The 21,864-nt window shown below is 40.3% G+C and overlaps 1 protein-coding gene and 1 long non-coding RNA gene across 4 annotated transcripts in view; one reads left to right on the plus strand and one right to left on the minus strand.

The window, feature by feature from the left end:
* The window catches only part of NALF1 (NALCN channel auxiliary factor 1), a 535,206-nt gene that overhangs the window by 204,579 nt on the left and 308,763 nt on the right, over window positions 1–21,864 (plus strand). The gene's annotated exons all lie outside the window — the stretch shown is intronic.
* On the minus strand, window positions 1,165–4,038 carry LOC140843485 (uncharacterized). Its single transcript, XR_012121312.1, has 3 exons — window positions 3,961–4,038; window positions 2,214–2,312; window positions 1,165–1,314 (listed from the first exon to the last, which is right to left on the minus strand). It is a non-coding gene; the product is annotated as an uncharacterized lncRNA (long non-coding RNA).

Below are 21,864 nucleotides of genomic sequence, written 5' to 3' on the forward strand. Positions count from 1 at the left end.
ACATCATATGTTTAGAGTCCTAACTTTGAATCCTGTCTTTATCATATGCAAATGTCCCAGCGCTAAACATATGGTCCAAAGCAATTAAAAGCGTACATTGACTGAGATTTCTGAGAATTGATAATTTGTCCTCAACAGAATGGATTTTAGAAGACGAGGGCTCAGATTAATAAAATATCATAGAGTGTGTTTATGAGTTTCGGATGTGGTAATGGCAGAAAAATAGGCAGAAGGAACCCTGCTCTGTTGGCCCGAGGTATGTGTGGTCTCTGTGATCCAAAACAGATGGCAGAGGCTGTCAGCTGGGCTGGACTGGGGGCCCCAGGGCGCAGGAAGTGGGTGATGATGAATGATTGGTACTTTCCCACACTCGAGAAACTATACAAAGGCTAGGCCGGAGTGGGAGCCTCTGGGCTAAATTATCACCTGTGGAGTCTTGTCCAATACGTCATCTATTCCTTAAAGAAAAGAGAACGCAGAAGCCTGTCCTTCGTGACATCTTCAGGAAACAATCATTTGTTTGCACCTTAAATAAAATCATTAGTCTCATCTAAGAGGTAAGATCTTAACGTTTGTTGCAAGATTCCTTGGGTATCTCCTTCCCCTGTGGGCCCTTGGCTTCACGGATACTTGTGGCTCGCTCACGTCTGCCGTGGGGGCCTTGACTGGTCGGGGCCTTCCGTGAGAGTTTTGGTCTAGTCATTTCCCAGACTTATTTGTATCTACTTTCAGGTGAAGGAACAGAAGAGATCCTTTATTTGATTTGTTTAAGCAACTCATGTTAAGAATTTTAATGGATTTTAATATAATATAGTATTAATTATACTAAAAAATAGCCACTCTATTTTTAATGGAGATTAATATAATATAGTATTAATTATGTCAACATAATAGAAGTAATTGTATAATATGATACTAATATAATAGAGAAGTGAAGCCTCTGATATCAGAGTAAGCCTGAACTACCATCTCATGGCATTCTTTCTGTATGTCCGTCACCAGTAACTTGATCCTCTGGGCCTCTGTTAATAATCTGCAAGATGAAAAAAACATCTCTCTCCCAAGGCTATTGTGAAGATGAGTTATTTTTAATCATTTAAAGAAGCTGGGACTATGTAGTAGCTAATAGGCATTTAGGAAACTGTAGCCTGATATTATGTGGTAGTGGGAGCCATAGTGGCAGGAGTAGTGACAATAATATTGACAGCAGCACAGCAGAGGAAACAGGCACCAACTCAAGAGGCAGGTGAGCCGCAGCAGTACGTGGGCTTCAGGTGGAGCCATGCCCGACGCAGAGACCTTCCATCTGAGCAGCTACGAAGATGATAGTGAGGGAGACGAACCTGCTCTCAGAAACAAACCTTTCCATTTATCACAAATGAAAAGTATACAGAAGCCAAACACAGCTGGCAGGTCAGTTAATATTTCTGCTTGGTGTAATATTATTTACCATAGTGATAAAGGATGAGAACCATGTTGATACTTGACATTCTCACAAGAAGCAGTAATTTAAAAGCCTCTTCCGACTGTTGTCTGTATTTGACATATTGATCACTGGTTCTTTGGGGTTTAATTTATGATGTTAAACTGAAGGTATGAAGTGACAAATGAATGCAGAATAAATGAGTTCTTCAGATCCATGATTTAGAAGAAAATAGCTCATTTCCTCAAACAGCCATGCATTAAACTACTTCCAGTGATTCTGCTCTGTAAGTGCCTTGCTTATAAGTGGTGATATGGCTTTAGACTATCTGACATTACAAATCACAGTTTCTATTAAGTATTTTAAATAACTCTGGTATATGTTTAATTTTCTTAAGTATGTGATCCATATTAATCTTTTGCTCATTGGACTGTCTTATCCTATGTGTCGTTCATTCAAGGAGATACATGTACTCCTGTTACAAACAGGAAAGGGAGAGTCATTTAATAGAGGGCCCACAGGTTTTTGCCTATCTCTAAACAGTTGTCTGTAAATTAAAACCATGGGTGCTATACGTTCAGGTACCAGGGACCTTTCAGAACGTAACCTGTGTCCTGTATGGTCCTTAGGCCTCACTGCTGCATACTTCCTAATGACAGACCATGGAAAGTTAAGGGACACTTCTCTTCTTAAGATCGGGGTAGAGTAAACCTCTCACCTTCACCAGGAGTCAGGAGAAGATAAGGAGAGGAGGAGGGGACACCCAGAGACAGGGAAAAGGTGGCATTACCGAGCAGCAGGAGAGGAGACTGTGGTTCACTTCAGCGGGTAAGGAGCTCGCGGGTGTACGCTGCTCTCGGACTGTGTTGAAAGCCAGGTATTTGCATCCCTGTAAAGTGCAGATATACACACAACTTCTGGAAGTTTGAGTACTTCCTAAAATGTTCATCATTCATGTCAGAATAAAAACCTTAAATCCCTTTAGATAAGAGAACGTCAATAGCCATTTACACTAGCCTAGTGTATTTTTCATGTCAATTAAGCTGAGTGCTCAAACTGTTTATTCCCAAAGGTGCATGGTTTGAAACTAGACTTAAAGTCATGTTGAGATGATCATTTTAATGGACCAGTCTTGCTGTATTTCATCATTACTGGTGATACAACCAATAGACAGCAAGTATTTATCATGTGGAAATTGGCATGATGTAAATATTACCAAATTATACTTTGTGATTTATAGTTGATCTGAAATAAAATATCTTAGGGAAAAAAATTTTACTTATTTGACAATATAAAATACTAGCAAAGCTGTTTGAAAACTGATTCATCTAGTAAAATATATGCACAGATCCTGAGGATTAAAAAATATATCACTAAAGTGATTCCTGCAAAAATACATATATAACTATTACATTTCATAAATACATATTTTATACTTACATATAGTATCTTATAAATATTATTATATAAAATATGTGTATATATTTTACTGTATGTTTTATCTATCAAATTCAGAACCTTTACTTTTTTCTATATCAAAAGACTTGAGATTCAGATAAAGAGACAAAAAAAGAGCAAGAAAACGATAATGAAGTAATTCAAGAAGCGTTCCTGGAAATGATGAAAACAATTCCACCCTTGGATGTATTACTGGGAAACTTCAAACCATTAATGTGGAAAGGAAGATTCAAAAATCTTCTAGAAAAGGGAGTGAGGTGACATGCAAAGAGTCAGGACTCAGAATGGCTTTGGAATTTTTGAAGAGCATAGCTGAAATGAGAAAACAATGCACAAATGTACAAATTCACATTTCAGGCTACATGTAGATTACAGATGAACAATTTGAAACCATGTGATTATATATAAGCTTTTTTGTTTTCATCTAAGGAGGAGGTTCAGAGTTCAAATATTGTTCTTAGAATGCTTTATTCTTAAGTATAAACTTTACTGTGTTTAGGTTACACTTTTAAGATATATTTCATATATGCAACTTCAAGTTTACTTTAAGACTTTCCCTAAATGAACATTTTAAAAAGAAACAATTTATAACTATAGGTCAAGGTTGAAACCTTCTTCTATAAATTCTGACCCCAAAAACAATTATGTTTCCTGCTCCAAATTCAGCTTAACACTTCTCCATGCTGGGTACTTGACATTCTCTTATTTCCCCTTGGTCCCAAAGGGCTTGGCAAGGTGTATCTGGTGGGAATGCTTTCAGTCTTTGTGACCAGATTCAGTTGTTACCTGCCTGCGAAACCTATCTTGCTTCTCTGAAATTAATACAGAGGAACTCCTTTACCAGTGCTTCTGTAACACTTGGATCTCTATCACAATGTCAAGTTTGTTATTCTCCACAGAATTTATGTTTCCACATTTGTCTTATCCTATCGATGGAGCAGAATCCATGTCTTCTCCAGGCTAGTATCCTCAGCTCCTTTCCTAGTGCTTATTCAGAATATATTGCTAACAAGAATCTATGTCTTGGGTGTTCCTGTCCTTATATTAATTTTTAGACACCATGCAGTCAACGAAATTACCTTTCCCATTCGTTTTTAAAGCTTCTGTATGTCATATGAGAATTTATGCCATGCCCAGGGCTCTGAGCTAAGCGCCTGTGGCATAGGAGACATCTGTGATGGTGCAGGCTGAAAGAGGGAATTGTTCTAAGGAAGCCTGTAATTGCGTAGCAAATGAGTCATAAGGGAAGTGAGTGTCCGAGGGGATCTCATACAGTGGAACTGTTGGGAACAGAAACGATTACCATTGTTTTGAATTTATGCATAAGAGGAGGGGTGAGAGCAAGTAGGAGACCGTTTAACGTGAACTGATAAGGGTCTGAGCTGGTGTGGGAGTAGAAAGATGCAAATCTCTAATGAAGGGGAAGTCAACAGGACTCAAGCGCCTACTTGCAAGGCTACGTCTGTTATCTCAACATCTTTTGGAAAATACTTCCATTTTGTCTTATTAGAACTTTGCTACAACCAGAACTAGCGTGACCTGTGTGCGTAGTTCATGGTTCTGAACCTCTCTCATTACCCAATTTCCTGATACTACATAAGGTTTTATGTGTTTATTTTTAGTTAAATTAGCAACACCATTGATTCTGAAAGCTCACTGATAGGCTGTGATGGCTTCACTCCAGACAGAATGAATAGGCAGTGTCGTATACCTCCGAGGCATATATAATAACTAAGATAAGTGTTAAGTAGGAAACTCAAAAGGTTTGACTCAGAACAAGTTACAGTATACCAAGTTATGGAGCTGTGTTTTGTTGATTCTGCTCCCCCTTTTTTGGCCCTTAATGGGGTTCCTTGTTTGTTATAGGAATGCTCGCATTCAAGTAATGCCAAGAACAAACAATGACACCACAGTTACCCAGCCTTCGACAAATGCTGTCCCGAGTCCGTGGTTAGCTTGCTGTAGCCTAATCGAAAGGCCTCCAAGGGACAAAGTGCAAACGAAACAGAGAATTCACTCTATTTTTCTTCAAAGAATCATTTCCGAGTCTTGGTTTTCACTGCCAGAGCCTTTTACCCAGCTCTTATCTGGGTTTACGGCGCTGTGACCATTTTTCTCTGGTCTGCAGCTCCCTCGATGCTCCCCGCGGCTCCTGCTCGGGCGGGTGCGGTGCAGGCGGTGCTTCTCCCGTGGTTACAGCGATGTTCTATTTCCTTCGTTCCTGCGTTGCTTTTTCTTTGACTCCCAAGTTGCCACCAAGCTGCTAGTTTTTGCTGGTCGAAATCTGGCACCCATTCCTCCTGTTGTTAAAATGTTTAGTTATAATTCAGAAAGAGGAGAAGTTCTGTGCATTAAATATGATTCCAGAGTTTTTAGTTTTTCCTCCAAACTCAGAAGTAATATATGCTTATAGTTAAATTTATTTGGTAAATATTGATTGCTTGACTTCCATGTGCTAAACACAGTCCCAGGCCCAGGAAATAGAGCAACAGCAGGAAAAGAACACATATTTTTAAGGGAAGACACATAAACATTGAATAAATAAACAATCATACGATGCCAGAGGGGGAAAAAACTATGACGAAAATGAAGGAAGTTTACGTAATGCAGAGGACCTGGCACGAGGAAGTGCCACTTTTGAACAATCGGTGGGGGCCGGCCTCTTGGAAAAGAGCCGGGGTGCTGAGACGTGAATGATTAAAAAAGGACCCAGGCTCTACAGAGTGGAGGTGGAACATTCTAGAGACTAAAGAAAATTGGTGCCAAAGATCTTGGGCAGGAACCAGGAAAAAATTTTATGGAGGAAAGGGAAGACATATTGTAGTATTTGAAAAGTAAAATACTGAGTGAATATTGGTGATGGAATGAATGTTGCAGTAGAAAGGTGCAGGATCTGGTTTATAGGGGTCTCAGCATGAAAGCTTGGTGACCAGATACAAAGGTGCTTTAGTTATTCAGGCAAGATACAAAGATGGCTTGGATGCAAGGGGTGGCCGTGAGAAGCAGAACCCTAGAAATACTGAGACTTGCTGATGGAGTAGCTGTGTACGATGCAGAAAGGAAACAGTCCAAGGTAAACCCAGTTTTTGGGTGGAGGCTCTGAAGTGTAAAGACGTTGCAGCCTGTTTAAGAAATGAAATAAAACTTAGCTAAGAATCAGCGGCTGTTAATAGACAGTATAGCTCTGAATATCTGTACTCATGGTTCAATCCCTCAAAGTTCAGACGATACTTAGGTGACTAGCAAAGAGTTACCACGGATACTAAGGATAACTCATTTTACCGCCTGCTGTGGGACATAAATATGTTCATTTCACTCTGAGACAATAACCTAGTTGATGGCTAACATAATTTCACTTATTAAAAGTATCAAGGCAATATATAACAAGTATAAATTAAATGTTAGAAAGTCTACCTGAATGAGATTGGTGTGGAAGAGGCCATAGAAGTTCTGAGGTAACTTCAAAGCATGTGCTCCCTTCAGAGAAGCTTAAGAGAGGGAAGCAGGCTAGGTAGAAAAAAGCACCACAAAGGAGGATGACAAACCCCTCTGTTCGAGCTCTGCATGGACTGAAGAGTGATGGGAATCAAAGAGCCTAGTGCGGAGGATGCGCAGCGAGTGAGGCATGATGATGCCAGAGACGGGGTAGGGGCTGCCTCGTGAGGGGCGGGCTCTGTCTAGGGTGGAAACGACCAGGGGAGGTAGTCGACTGAACTAGGATTTATGCAAAAAGCAAAGAGATGGTGGAACACACTGGATGATGAGACCAAAGAAAGGGAGGGATTTAAGTTCTGGTGACGGCAGAACGACACCCAGTAAGTAAAGGGAAGAGGCGAGAACTGGGCAAGGCGACTGTATCAGGGCAGTTTTGGGCCCGTGGAATTTTAGGTTTTGTAGTTCATTTAAATCTTTAAATCTGCTCTAACAAGAGCTGAATCATTATCTGCCATGATAAGGCCTGTCAGAGAGATTCCCTTTCATCGTTAAATAAAAAGTGAAAGAAGATGGTAGATTGCACTCTCATTTCCTGATTTAGGCAGGACAGAGAACTTAATCAGATCTGATCCTATCACTGTTGTATGTCCTTGCTCTTCAGGAATCAGACACTAAATGTAGTAAACCTGTCACACATGATCTCACATACACATGTGTACACACACACCCCTTTGCAAATGCACTTTCATACACTTTGTTTTTTACCCAGCCTTCTTCTATGTCAATCTCAAACTGGAATTCAGAGTCCAAGGCTTGTGTTACAAATGGAAATAAAAATAATCACCTTAAATGTTATGATTTTGGTAACACTGCAAGATCTGGTATTTTCATAAATCCTCCCCAACCGCAGGCAGATAGCAGAAAGTGATGGTCTGGTGTCTATCTTCAGCCCACGGAAAGAAAGAGAGAAAAGGGATCCTGGCACGTGCCCAGGGTGGTGGAGGAACAAGGTCATACCCATGAGAGGAAGTGGCATAATGGGATGGCAAAGCAAATCACTTCTATGGAGAAATACAGACGGCTGCTTGCCGTTTCCCAGCATCAGGTGTGCTCGCAGACTCTTGCTGGGCTGTGGACTTTGGTGTTTTGTGGTGAATTTGCTCCCAGGGTCTACTGAACCAGGGATGCTATGCTGCACTAATCGATGTTGTAGAAGGGAGCCAGTGGGAGGCAGGTGCCTTGGGGAGGCAGGAGCCTGGAGCTGGGGGGCTGATTTGGTTCTTCGGGGACCTAAGTGGCCTTGTTTCTCTTTGTTCCTCCTTCTCAAGTGCAGAGTGAATGCATTGCCCCACATGCCTTGGAGTCTTCCTGAGTCTAAGATTTTGTTCTTTTTTTCTGAAGCTACTAACTTTGTTAATCTAAGAGATTTACTAAAGTCCTAAAACTCCATTGTACTACAGATAATTTTATCATCAAAGCCAAATGATTTTCTATTGCTAGTGGAAAATAACCTTTCACAGTGGGCCTTGTCCACGTAGGTATCAAATTTTCTTTACTCCTAATACAGAAAAAAGGGTTAGACCCCCTTTCTGAGTCTCAAGAAAACATGCGTCCAGGAATTGTATTAGCTGAGGACAGTATTCATAAAGCATAAGGGCAGGATACTTCAAGTGCAAGTATCCATTACTTTACTGTCCCCCGTTGTCAGGAACATCTGTCTACCCAAATGGAACTGACTTTCTTTCTCAGCCCTCTTCTGCTTGAAGTGCAAGTGTCCATTTGTAATTCAAAGATAACATCTTTGCAAAAGAACAGCTTTTCATTGATATGCAGATTGAGAATCAGTGTGTCCTTTAGGAGTTCCAAGCTGTGGAATCAACCACAGTCCTGCAGAATAATAAGGCCATAGAGCTTTTTACATTGTGAGACTTTGATCTGCAACCAAAGAGTCACTAAGTTTTGAGCTTCACTTAAGCTGAGCTCCAGTAAGTAATCCTAATGCAGAGGTAAGGTCTTAGAGTCAAGTAAGTCTTTTATTTGTATGTTCATAGCACAAGATCGATTGTCAAAATTCAATGATTAATGTATTGTCTCACATATTCAACAAATATTTATTGAATGCTTGTGTTTCTTGGTGCTAGGAAATGACCTGTCATCAGGAAAGAGCCTCTGTTCTTAAAGTGCTTCTATTCTAGTTGGGACAAGGAGGGAAGAAACAGATAACAAATGGACAATAAATGATAAAGACATCATGTCAGGCAATGATAAGTGACAGAAGAAAAATGGTATAGGCTGAGGGGACAGAGACTGATAGGTCTATGGAAGGGAATCGGTTTGTCAATTACACTGGTCTATTTGATCACATCTCTGAGCACTGTATCATTTAGGGTCATGTTTTGCTGTATAAAATGGAAACTCCAAAATAATACTGGCTTAAACAGCACTGAATTTGTTTCCCTCTCATGTGATGGAAGTCCAGAGACAGGCAGGCCAGAGCTATTATATCAGGGGCCTGAGGGACTTATATATTTATGGTCTGCCATCCTAGCAATTAACTTCTGTTTTCAAAATCATCTGATTAATGCAAAAGCTCAAGCCATCATGTCCACGTTCCAAGCAACAGGAGGATGAAAGACTGGCTAAATACCTTCTCAGTGGCATTCCTGGACCTCAACTATACATTCTATTTACATCTCATGGACCAGAACTTAGTTTTCACACCTGGGTGCAAGAGTGCCTGGGAGCTGTAGTGTTTTAACTGAGGACATTGACAAAAAGAGTAGTTATATTATAGTCATGTAAGTTCCTGCCTCAGACACCAATTATGTGCTAACTGTTCAGGGTGTTCTGATGACCCAGTTCAGGTATTTCTACTATCCTACTGTAGAGAAAATGAAAATTTTATATCCAGGATTTTCATCTTGCTTGATTCTAATATCACCTGTTGTATACCTATTTAGCCTGCTTACATACCCCTTGGCAGAAAGCTGTTTGCTGGTTGAAGAGCTGCCTATCATGAACTGCCAGTCATGGAAATACCAGCCCAGGGGAAGGGTAGAGAGGAAACACACAAGCACCTGTACATAATTGGTTAGGGATTGGACAGTCACCACAGAGATCCACCCACAGAGTTCCTCCCGGTGTGAGGGCCTGGGAAGGAGAGAGCCCAGAGAGCAGTAGGAGTGGAGGGAAGGAGAGATTAGGGTGCAGAGAGAGGAAGCAGGAGAGAGCAGCCAGGGAGCCCTGGTGCCAGGAAGGAAGAAAGCTCCGTGCTGGGGAGCCATGCTGGAGCCCGGAGAGACTGAGATGGAGGCTGTCTTCGCCACTCGTACACAGCCCAGTGACCACCATGGGAATAAAATTTGCTGTGAGCCCCTTTTAACCCCTAACACTCCATTTTCGCTACTCAGTATTATCCAGTTCATAATGAACTTGCCCAGAGTGGGCAATCCCCTCCCATTCCCAGAGCAACACCTCTATCCTGCAAGATAAGAGCTACCATGAAAGCCAAATTTGTGTCACGGTATAAGAGAGATCTATACAAAAATACACAAGAAAAATTAGACAAGTGAGCACCATGTTGGGAAGATGGTAAACTATTTGGTACACTAATTTATCAGATGAAGCGCTTGTCTTGGCGGTAGTTCCATGGGCTATTTCTTGCTGTGGTCGTCAGATCTAGAGCAACACTAGAGGCATGGGCAGAAAAGTGAGGAGGGCGTCCTAGAGGAAGTGGGTATTGTATGTTTGAAAAACTACAAGGCAGCCAGTGTGGTCGCACTGTTAGCGAAGGGGCGCGTGGCTCATGATGATATCAGGGCCGTAGAAGGAGACCATGCTGAAGGATCTTGTAGGCTATTGTAGGACACTGGATTTTTCTCTGCGTGGGATGGGGAAATCACTGGCATGCGTTGAGAAGGAGACTGACATGATTTGACATATGTTTTAAAAGAGAAATATTTCTGGTATAAATTACTTTTTATAAGAGGTAAGTTGAAATAAAAATGAATGATGAATTTGGTTCTCCAACATAAATGTGCCATTTTGTAAATCACCTTCTTCTAGAGTCTTAAAAATGATTTTTGTCTCTCATAAATGAAGAGTTTATTTACTAATTCGCTTACTCAGTGTGGAGCTAATGAAATCATGTATCACTTAAGAGCTATGAAAGGCCTAAGATTTTACTCTCTTTAAAACTCACACATTAGCCTGACACAATTTCATGGATACTGATAGAAGTCATGGGAATCCTGGGGCAGAACAATGGGAAATTTATTAAAGAATATTAATAGCCAGACTATCATTATTTCTGTACCAGTTGCTAAACCCTAATCCCACAAGACAACACTGAGGCCAGGTCACATATACCTTGGCAGTGGATTGTATTGCAGAAGGGGAACTATGAGCTTAGGAAAACGAAATCTTTTATAATGGGCAGCAGGTATGCCTGCCCTTTGATCCATGGAAATATACTATCTCTACCCTGCTCATTATGCAGAAGTCTTAGAAAAATACAGGAAACAAAAGGGAGTCAGTATCTCCTCCCTAAAAATGCAGAAGTACAGGAAACTCATGGAAAATTGCTCCCCAAAATACAACTTTAGTAGTATCATTTGTAAGTATTTATGCATGGTATACCAATTCCATTATTAATAAATGATCACTTTAGAGAGTTATAGTCTTTTGTATACAATTTTAGGATAGATCTGAAATGTTATTTATATTGGCAGTCAAAATGTTAAGTAACTTAGAAGCATTGAAAGTTCTTTGTAATATGACAAACAACTTTCACAGGACTATTCCTACAAATCAGTGATTTGGAAAGCTTTGGATTTAAGAAAGACAATGTTTGTTTCTTATCTTATACTTTGATGTTCAGAAAAGTATTTTTATGTCAAATAATGTTTTCCCATCTATTGCTGCTATAATTTTAAGGTTTTGTTGCCATAGCAATTCATAGAAACAGACTATACAAATCTCACTTTAGAATCCAAAGATTTTCTATTTTGTTTTCTTTTTCATATACAATTGAGATACCTCTAATGATTTTCCTAAATTCCTGCAAAAACCTAGTCCAAAAACATAGTTGTTTATATTCACTTTAAATAGTATATATATAAAAATATAAAGTAAATTCTGATTTCATTGAAAGTCTCCATTACTTGGTATTTCCTCTGGGAAATATATCAGGTAATAATTAAAAAAATATCCCATGCACCTGGTGACATATTTTCCTTGTTTTTAAACTAAACATGAATTATGTAGTATTTATTCCAGATATGCTAGGCAGTTTCAATATTTGAAAATCAGACTATCTGATCTGTATCAACAGGTTAAAGAGAAAAATCGCATTAATTAATTTACACAAAAAAGGTGTTTGATAAAATTCAACATTTATTTGATAAAACATCTGTATGATAAAACATTCATATGATAAAAATGCTTGGTATGCTGAGAATAGAGGGGAATTCCCTAGGCCTCATAAAAAGCATCTATAAAAAAATACACTAATACCATATTTAATGATGAAAGACTTAATAATTTTGCTTTGGATCAGGAACAAGGCAAGGATGTCTACTTTAACCACTATTATTTAATGTAGTTCTGATAGTTGCAGTCACTGCAATAAGGCAAGAAAAAGAAAGAAAATAAAGGCATACAGACTTGAAAGAGAGAACTGAAACTATCTCTATTTGTAGATGACTTGATTATCTCCATAGAAAGCACCAATAAATCTGCAAACCAAACAAAACTAAAACACAAAAACCCTGTTTTCTAGGATTAATAAGTGATTTCAGTAAAGTCACAAGATAAAATGTTGCCATAAAAATTTAAAAAATCAATTGCATTTCCAATACTGACTGACAAAGAAAAATGGGAACAGAAATCAAGAGCACAATACCTTTTACATTATTCCCAGGAAAAGAAAATATGTATAGGAGCTATATGATGATATCAAAGAAAACCTAAACAATTGGAGGGACATACCATGTTCATGGATTAGAAGACCAATGCAATTCTGATCAAAATCTAAGCAAGGTTCTTTGTAAACAGCTTATTATAAAAGTTAGTCTCTAATTTACATATAAAGGTAAAGGTCCTAAATAGTCAAGATAATTTTTAAAAAGAAGAATAAAACTGGAGAGATCATTCTTCCTGATTTCAAGGTTTCTCTTATAGCTGCATTAATCAAGACAGTGTGGTACTGGCAGAAGTCTAGATACATATGTTTGTGGAGCAGAATAGAGAATCCAGGTATTGATCCACACAAATATGTTCAAATTGATCAAATTGATTTCTTTTCATTTTTTTTTTTACAGAATACAAAACAATTATGGAGGAGGGATAGCATTTTACAATAAATGGTGCTAGAGCAAATGGATATCCCAATACAAAAAGATGAACCTTGACCTAAACCTCACATCTTATCCAAACTTTGCACCTTAATTCAAAACAGATTACAAACTTAAATTTAAAACACAAAACTATAAAGCTTTTAGAAAAGAACATAGGAGAAAATCTTTGGGACCCAGGACTAGGCAAAGATTTCTTAGACTGGACATTATAAGCATGAGAGGAAAGTTTCATAAACAGGTCTTTATCAAAAGAAAAGAAAAAAAAACTTGCTCTGCGAAAGACTTTGTTAAAATAAAAATAAAATTAGAGACAAGGAGGACATGTTTGCAAATTGCGTATCTAACAATGATCTTGTATCACAAATATATAAAGAACTCTCAAAATTGAACATTAAAAAACCTAGTTAGAAAATGTGCAAAATGCACATGTACAGACATTTCTCTGAAGAGAATCTATCCATGGTAAATAAGCACATGAAAGGATGTTCAACATCATTATCCATTAGAGAAATGCGCATTAAACCTAAAATGAGAATCACTACACTACATATCCATCAGAAGGACCAGCATCAGATGCTGGTGAGGAAACAATCACTCCTATATTCCTGGGATATAAAATGGCACAGCCACTCTGTAAGAAGTTTTGATACTTTCAAAACTAAAGAGGACTTTCCAAAAGACCCAGCAATTACATTCTTGGGCATTTAGCCCAGATAATGAAAATTCTGATTTTCATGCAAGAATTGTACATGAATGTTTGTAGCTGCTTTATTTGTAATAACCCGAAGCTGGAAACGACCTAAATGTCCTTCAGTGGGTGAATGGTTAAACATCCTGTTGTACAAATGTGGCTTGAGATACTAATCAGCAATAAAAAGGAATAATGTATTGATACACACAACTTGGATGAACCTCAAGGAAGTTATGTGAGTGATAGAAGCCAGAGTCAAATCATACTGCAGGATTCCCTGGATGTAGCATTCCTGAACTAACATCGTCAAAGAGATGGAGAGCAGATTAGTGGTTGTCAGAAATTAGGGTGGAGCATAGGGTGGGTGTAGATAGAAAATGGTAACTTAAGGGGATTTTATGGTGATGCTTCAGTTGAATTTGTTAATTGCAGTGGTTACACAAAGCTGCACATACAGTAACACTGCATGGAGCTACACAAACACACACACTGATGGGCGCGTGTATAATACTCAGGTGAATTCTGAGTCAGTGCTGTGGACAGCAGCAATGCCAATTTCTTGGGTTTTGATATTTTTACCCTACTTGTAAAAGGTGCCAACATTGGGGGTATCTGGGGAAAGGGGGTGGTGGATGTCTTTATATAGTTCTCTGTAACCTTCTGTATATCTATAATTATTTCAAACTAAAAAAGTAAAAAAAAAAAAACCAACCCAAAAGGTATAAGTATGTGTCATTTCAAGTAGGTATCAAGCCAGTTAATGTGCTCTGGACTTAATTCCAAATGTTTTCTGACTTTGAGGTCTAATAACTCTTTCATTTTTTTTCTAAAAAAAAGGCTAAATTTAACATTAATGTTAGTTGGGATTATCATGATAAGTCTGACAGGATTTAAAGTTTGCTATCAAATGTCTAATGTATTTTGATAAGTAGGGGGAAAATATATACATGATGTGGTATACACATTTTCTGTACGTATACCCCATATTGATTTTAAAACAAATATTTGTATGCATACATATATATGAGTAACTTAGCTTTTAAAAATAATCTTAAATTGGAAGAATGAATATTAAAATGTTGAAAGTTATTTCAGGGGTATAGAGTAAGGGCTTATTTTTCTTATTTACTTTTTGCAGTATGGATTTCTCTAATATTTGGCTTTTGCATACTTTAATAATATTCTTTTAGCCAGAAAAAATAAAACCAAATAGGAGAAAAGAAATTGAAGTCTGGCATGTAGCTACACACCAAAACAGTGCTACATTTCTCTAAATAAAGAGATTCAAAATGTACTAATACACCCATGCAGAGGGCAGCCAGCCCAGCCCTCAGCCACCCAGGGCCGCTGCCTCCGAGGTTCCCAGCCTTGGAAAATGGATCTGGCTGACAAATCTGGCAAATGTTGAGTTCCCTCTGTTCACACAGCTCTTTTTTAGATTACCTAATAGTGACTTTTAAATTGGAAATTGTAAAAAATATGACAGAATAATTTGTTACAGAAAGGACTGGCTGCTGTCATGCAATGAGAACAAATGACCTGAAATATATACATTAAATGTGCACATTCATGTAATGTGTGCAGATGTATATGCGTGAAAGAAACAACTTATGTGAAACACCAGCTGTCTCTGATGACTTCCATCGCACAGAGACCCTATGGCTGGCGTGGGTGTGCACCCCGTCTGGGTGAGGCCTTGAGCCCGGGAGGGGGCTGCACGGTGGTTCCCCGCTGCGCCTTCCTCCGTCCGGCACGTGGGCTGTGCAGGTCGGAGTGGTGTCCTGCCTGGAGACCCAGACAGCCCTGGTGGCTCTGGCTGTCCCAGCTCAAAGCTGGAGCCCGGTCCCCCTCTGCAGTTGCTCCCAGTACAGTCATCAAAGTTCCAAGATTTGGCTGTGACTACAGAGACTTCCTCACCTCTATTTCTGGGATGGAGGCTATTTATGTGCATATTTGTTACTGCACACAGCGGCAGTGTGGGCCACGCTGCCGGCACACCTCTCTTCCAATAGCATGTGCTCTGCTCAGGCTCTCTGTATATCCCTCCTGTAAAATTGTGAATTATCTTCTGTGAAATGCCTCTCAGAAGATCCTCCGTCACCATGAGCAGGGTGCATGGTTTTACAGCTAGTCTTGGACTTTGGGTGAGAGAAGAATCTTCTCTACTTACTATTGCTGAGAAAAATTTCCCTACCACTGGTTTCCCTTTTAGCAACTGCCTCTCCATAGGAAATAATATTTTAGCTTACATCAAATAAATCTGCATACATGTTAGGATCTAAGTATATTCTTTTACTCTATCTGGATAAATAGAATTATCTTCTGCTTGAAAATATAGGCTGTAGTCAGTCGTATGTTAAGCTACTTTTGAGATTGAGAAAAATTTGTTTCCGTTTTTAAAGAGAAATTTAAATGTTCCAGATCATTTCTTGTAAGAGGCTGTTAGAGGTCGGTAGTGAAATTGTTGCAAGATTTCATAGGGAAATTCAGAATTTGGCCTGGGAGAAGTATTATAGGCTTATCAATTTCAAGAACAATCAGATTCAGAAGAAAAGTTCAACTATTCTCATAGTGGAAGAAATAGAAGCCTGGAAAGGTTATAAGTGACAGAAAAAACCAGGTCCTATCTTGACACTGCTACACACACCCGCATGCACACACATGCATATCACTTGGCATCATGACAACTGTCCAGTTTTACAGATTAGGAAATCGAGCCTACTGAGAACACTCGCCTGCTTGAGAAGGGATGCCTAGAAAGGAGGTCTTCCAACTCCAGGCGAGCTTTGTTTCCCAAACACACCCGTGCTCCTTCTCTGTCCATTTCACTAGGTGTTCTGTTCGTTTTGTTTTTTGATTTGAACATTGATTGCTTCCTTCTTGACATGTTTTGTTTATCACATTCCCAGAGCATCTATTGTAAAATCCCCTTCATTTTGATAATTCCTTATTTTTGGCTCTTTTTCTGTTTCCTCTTGTAACCTTCGGGTTCCTGTTTCTTCCTGTGCGACACCGTTTTCATTTTACATGCGTGACTTGTCTTCAGTTTTGTGCTTTTCCCTTTCCCACTGAGGTTTGCTAGCTTTTTCCATGTCTACCCCTTGTTTTCCTGTTTCTGTATTTGTACATTATCCTTTGTTCCAGCTTCCACTGCCTCCTGCCTGTCTTTTGAATTACTATGTTTTGTCTGTATCTTTTCTTTTATTCTATTTCATTCATTCTATTTCTGTCTCTTCCTCTTCCATTTGCTCTCCTACTTCATCAAGCAACACATTTCCCTGTAATATTTTTTTCTCAGTATAACCAGGTTCACTTTCCTGTTCTTCCCTGATTAAGTGTGATTCTGTGTAACGAGAAAACCAAGGAAAATAAATATCTTTTTTGTAGGTATTTATTTTCACGCCTGAATGCATTGGCTATTGTAGAAGTTAAAATCATGTTTATGCTTTTATATCTAATCCTGCTCCCAAAATACATCTGTAGTGTTCCTTTAGATTTGGGAACATGCAGGAATTCTCACTGTGAGTTGTCACGCATGGTCCCAGTAGAAGCAACATCCACTCCACCTTCCAAGCCTCAAAACAGCTTTACCTGTGAGGGGTTTGGGCTCAGGATTCCAGCGGCTCTGCCTTAGATGCGAAGGATACAAGAATGAGCGGCCTCTAGCTGGGCTGTGGATTAGGACAACCCACCAGAAGAGCAGCCCTGTCCTTGTTCCCAGCACCCCTCCAACCCTAGAGCAGAATAATCTGTAGGCGGAATCAGAGATAGTGGTTCCCCTCTAAGGTGGAGGGAGGAAAAATGTGCAGAGGCACAGACAGTAGCAATTTGCAGTCCTGAGCTGGCTTCAGATGTGCGGTGATTATCTGAGCTACTCTGAAGAGAAGCATGGTCCAGCACGTAGGAATAAAGTTCCAAGATCCAAATGCCAGGACCCTAGGATTACAGTGGACTCCACCAGGGAGGAAAAGCAGCAGCCAGGCTGAACCCAGGGAGGCCCAGCTGCATAGAACCGCCTCACTGTTGAAAGGACATGTTAATGTTTACTCCGGGGCTTGGCCAGAAGGCAGAGGGGGCTCCTGAGCAGGACCTGCTCCTCATCCACAAAGATCTGCAGTTTGAGCAATTAGAATGGTGTTAAGGACTCAGCCTGTGTGTCACACACATGCACAACACATGCACTCATACAGCCACAGCTGTTTTGTGTTACAATATGCATTTCTAAAACCTTTGAAACCAAACCAAAAATAACTTGAGAATTGGTGGATTTTAGAGCCAACAAGACCTTATAACTGATCCGTTCCACATTTAAACCCAAGAGGTGAGCAGTTGGATCACAGACATAGAGCAGTCTTTGCCCCCAAATGCCCATGCGTGAGGATGGACGTCGTCGCCCTTCTTTCAACACTGCCCACCATCAGGGCCATCTTTCCTAGTATATCCCACATATGCCAAAGCATGCTGACAGCTGTGACAACTTGGAAAATACTCTGCTGAACAGCAATGGCTCAGATATGACACATACAATAGTTATTTTTGAGATCTTTGGAAAGGTATATTGATAAAGTTATCAAACATTTGTAAAAAACATTTAATTCTCTAGTATTCTAAAATGGTTATCTGCCTGACATATTCATAGTGGATTAATTTATGCTTTTTATTTGGCCCTGGGTGGATAAACTAAATAGAATTAGAATTATATGAGTAAATGTTATTTGAAACCCTCCAGTAGCAGGAAATAGCTTTGTAACAAAATTACCTAACAGCTGGCCCTGCCGCCAGCGACCAGAAGGGCGAAGTTTCCTTTGATTCCCCTGCCCTGCACAGGGCCGTTTGCTGCGCCGTCTTCAAAGCCTTTGGGCAGAGAGGCTCAGAGCTAAGGCACATGAGGGCTGTCTACGAACGAATCAGTAACATGCTGCAGTATAAAGTGCAACCTCTTCTGCTCACATGCAATTTGCTTTGCAAATTTACGTCACTATTTAAAATATAAATAAAAGAATAGCAGCATCACACCAGTTACTTGCTTCTCAAATATTAATGTGTAGCCAAGTCACCTGAGAAACATGTTACCAGGCAGATTCTGATTCCCAAGTTCTGCGCTGGGCTGAGAATCGGCTTCTCTAAGGAGCTCTCAAACTGGGGGCCTTTGAGCTGTTCTTTCAGGAGCAGTTTATGACAGTGGCTGTCAAAACCGCTCACTGGTCTGGCCTGACTCTCACTCTGTAGGTCTGTGAGGACTGAGTTTTGAGTGGTGGGGGGCTTGTGATTTTAATCAGCAGCCGAAGTTCACATGAGCTGTCGTGTCCTTAGTCCGTGGGAGTCACCTTGAGACAAGGACTGAGTCACATGAGGTGTTTTCATTCCTCAGATTCAAGGAATGTGCCTTAAACTCACTCTGTGCTCAGTAATTGGTTTTTAATGTTTTTTATAAATCAGATTTGGATAAATAATTCTTAAGACTCATTAAGCACGTTTTCACTCTCATTAACCTGTGTGTTTGAAGAAGCCTTCCAAACAGTGCATTCATAAAGGCTGCGCATCTGCGTTCTCAGTAGGGCCAGCTCCCCGAGTGCAGAAGTTGGTGTTGGCAGCTATGACGTAGGGCAGAGGGGAATCTGGCCATAGAAACGGCGAGGGCTCTGGTTGGCTGGATGGAGCAATCTGTCTAGAATGGGAAAGAGGATGTAGAGCGTCCCCTCCTGTTCATCAGATCACTGTGCCATCCTTCAGGACAGGGGCCAGTGTAACTTCTCTCAGTCTTCTCCAGCCTGGATGTGGCGGATGGTCAAACACCATCCAAAGATGAGTTCATGTGGTCTTGGAAACAAAGAACATTAAGGTTCTGAGGTTCATATCTAGGCTGATACCCGGCGACTCTACTACGGAGATTATGTTTCTAAAGACCCACTAGATGCATGACACTTATCAACCGACTTTTTCAGAGCACAGTGAAGTGGAAACTTTTGTGTTTATACCAGACCTCTTTGCAAAGCCGGGTCTGCGGCTGCCATGGGCGTACACACAGCAGAAGAGGCACAGCAGGGTGGCTCTGTGCCAGTACAGGGACTGTGACGTTTGCAGTCTCCTATCTTTTAGAACAGTCATGCGGCCAGAAATTGAGTGGCAGATAAGGATAGAATACACAAATTAGAGACATGCCTTTGACTGTCATTTCTCTTAGAAATAAAACTGCACAGCTGCTAACATAAGGCCTCGTTCAAAATAGCACGTGTTGCAGAATGACAATGAAGGTTAAACCCTTGCCAAACCAGACTGATCTCCTAGGCCTCACACCGTTCTGAGAAAGTGCACACACATCTCCAAGCCATGCGGTGCAGGGAAAGACCACATTTTTTATTTCCAAGATCTTAAGGCAGGGTCAAAACAGCAAAATCTATTTTTTTTAAAAAATTTTCTGACTGTGAGGCAGTCATTGTTAGATTCCATGAATGTGATTGTATTAAATTTGCTTAAATTCAAGGGATTACAAGATGGACTCCATTTTGCATCTCCTCTGGCAAGCTTTGGAGGATTTGAGAAACAAGTGCTGGCAATATGTTGCCCTTGCCTTTGAAAAGTCAGTAGATTGGGGAGGTCACTACGTAAGGTGGTTCTCACAGTGAGTCCCATGGCGGGGGCACGGACAGGCTTTGCTGCAAGCACAGAAGATGAAATAATTAGCTATGCTCTGGGGCTGGTGAAAGTTTCATACAAAAAAGATGGTAATCTTAGAAAGCAATAGGTAGGAATTCACGAACTCCAAACCGGCCAAGGAGCAGAGGACTTGTCTGTCCTCCAAGCTTCTCCCTGCAGATTATTTGTTAGTTAAGGGGAAAGTGGCAACTGCAGTGGAAATATTGACACTCCCTTGATCAAGAATTCAAAATTAACATCGCCAGTGGGAGAAGAGAGACCCTGGGTGCCTTCAGAGGCAGTGCCCCGAGAATGACAGCTGGTGGGGACAGAGGCAAAGTGAGGGACTTCCCGGAAAGCAGCTCGCCTTGGGCCTGCAGAGTGTCAGTGTCGTGAAGCCCTGCGCAAGGCCGAGGGCCTGTTCCAGACTGAGAGGAGACCGAGGGGACACAGCCACCAGGGACGCCACGTTGTCTTGGACTGAATTCTACGTCAGCACGGACGGGGGAAATAGTCCACAGGCTTCCCTGGGTTTGTCAAAATTGCAATATGGAAGTTGTGATTAGATGAAGTTTGTTAGCTGTGCTGTTCTTAGATGAGAATATCCTTGTTCTTAGGAAACAAGAACTTAAGTGAGAATTAAGGGGTAAAGGGATGTTTTTTACATATACATATATAAACCCTTTTCTCAAATGGTTTAGGAAAACACTCAAGCACTATTAAGGTCATTCAATGGAGAGCACACATGTAATGGCACAAAATAATGAACTGATGAAGTATTATTCTTAAAATGTACATGCAATTGTAAAGATGTGGGGTCAGTGGTGGGTATTGTTAGGAAATAAGACTACAAAAAGATATGATGAGAACAGGTAATCACTTTCTGCTCTGCTCAACCATGATAGGGTGTTTAGCCTGTATATCTAATGTTTGCAGTGAAAACTTCCAAACTTTTATTAGGAAAGTTGTTTCTGTGTTTCAACAAATATAAAGATACGAATATTTACAAGTGATTGGTCTTAGCAGAGCGCCAGTAGCTACTGGGGGGCTACGGTGCATACACCCCTGTGTGTGTGTGTATGTGTGTGTGTGTGTTGACTATATTATGAAGACATGAGCAGAAAGAATGTACTTATAAACACATAGTTTGGGAAATTACTCTTTATTTAAAGTAACATAAAATCTAACCCTACTTAATGTCGTATTAAAAAATACATTACAAACCCTTTAAAAGACTAAAGTTAAAGAGTAAATAATGTACTAAAATTCAAAATATACTTAATCTTGGAGCGAGGGAGCCTTTTCTAAGTAGTACAGAGTGCAAAGCCTGTACCTGTTGGCTGTTAGATTTGCAGCGTCCTGGAGAGAAAGTCACCACACAGATCCTGAGAGCTAGTTTTCTCCAGAGGTTTCTCTTTTCTCTCTCCTGATCCCCAAACCCACCCCCAAGAGACCGCCTTCTTCTCCCCTTTCCTGTCTCAAGTCCACTATTTTTTCCCTTTTATGTTTAGACCTCCTCCACCCACTTTGCCCAGCACCACCCCACCAATATTCTGCTCTTTGTAACTGTGAGCTTGGTCTTTGGTTCCTTGTTTGTTTTTAGCTTCCACATATAAAAGAGATCATACAGGACCTACCTTTCTCTGTCTGGGTTAGCAGAAGGCCCTCAAGGTCCATCTATGTTGTCAAAAATGACAGGATTTCCCTTTTTTTTTCTATGGCTGAGTAACGGAGCCCACTTTTGACCCATTGTATCCAGCCTGTTCTTTTGCCAATTCCAAATGCATGTTCCTGGAAATCTGCAGATTTGATCAGCTCTTCTCAAATATTCTACTGGTTTTTCCAACTTAACAGGTCCAAGCCAA

The sequence above is a fragment of the Manis javanica genome, chromosome 9 (assembly GCF_040802235.1).
Source record: "Manis javanica isolate MJ-LG chromosome 9, MJ_LKY, whole genome shotgun sequence".
NCBI lineage: Eukaryota > Metazoa > Chordata > Mammalia > Pholidota > Manidae > Manis > Manis javanica.